The following is a 973-nucleotide window of genomic DNA, read 5'->3' as shown; positions in this document are numbered from 1 at the left end:
GCAGGCACAGCAGGGTTTGCCCGGCTTCCCCAAGCCACCTCACCCCACGCTGCTTAAGTAGAGATCCCTTCCTCCTTTCTCCCACAGCATAGAACATAGTTAGCATGTGGTATGCTAGCTAATGCTAAGAGGTGTCTGTGTAAAGCAGACAGGACAGTATCTGTTTATGGCTTTTTGGAGCTAATCAGCATGTCAGCTGGTAATGTGTCTGCATTCCTTCTTTTGGAAAAAGCTGTTTAAGAAAAGCTGGATTTAATGAGTGAGGCTTTGTATTCTAATGGGGTGCTAAATGCTGATAACAACGCTGATAAATGCTCTGTTATCAAGGGAAGAGTGAACCCCTCCCTAACAAGAGCATCCTGCTGGGGCCTGGGCACATGCCTCTCAGCTCAGCACTACGGAAGGGATGTGAGGGTTGCTTTAACACCCCCCAGCTTCTAGCCTGAGCCACTGAAGGCATGTGCCTGCATTTCTTCAGTCCAGAGGTGATGCCTGTATGGCTACAAACAGGTTAGACTAACCTGCAAAGATTGAATCAATTCAGGCTCAGGATTTTTTAATGTCTGTCCCTAGCCTAAAAGAAGAAAACATTCCCTCTTCCCAGAAAGCTGACTAATAATTAGGAGCCCCCAGAGGTAGGGGTGCTATGAATCACTGGGGAAGCCAGAGACTGATAAGAGCCGGGGTCTCAAAGCTAGATGCTTGCCATTTGTGAAGCTATGCTACAGCTGGCTTCAGAGAGTCCTCTTAGGAGAGAGAGACCAAATAAGGCTGCTTCGTGAGAGGGCTTTGAGAAGGAGCCTGTTCTCCTTTAAAAGGGGCAATTTGATCCTTTTTCATGATGAGCAACTTGAAGGCAAGGTAGATATGCATCTTATAGACTAACTAAATCAGATCTATAGAAAGCACAAGCTTTTGTGAACTTGAGCTGACTTCATCAGATGCTGTGAAAGGACAAGCACAGAGCAGTGTA

Source organism: Crocodylus porosus, unplaced genomic scaffold, assembly GCF_001723895.1.
Source record: "Crocodylus porosus isolate Cpor-Errol unplaced genomic scaffold, CroPor_comp1, whole genome shotgun sequence".
In the NCBI taxonomy this organism is placed as follows: Eukaryota; Metazoa; Chordata; order Crocodylia; family Crocodylidae; genus Crocodylus; species Crocodylus porosus.
This window is presented reverse-complemented; position numbering follows the sequence as displayed.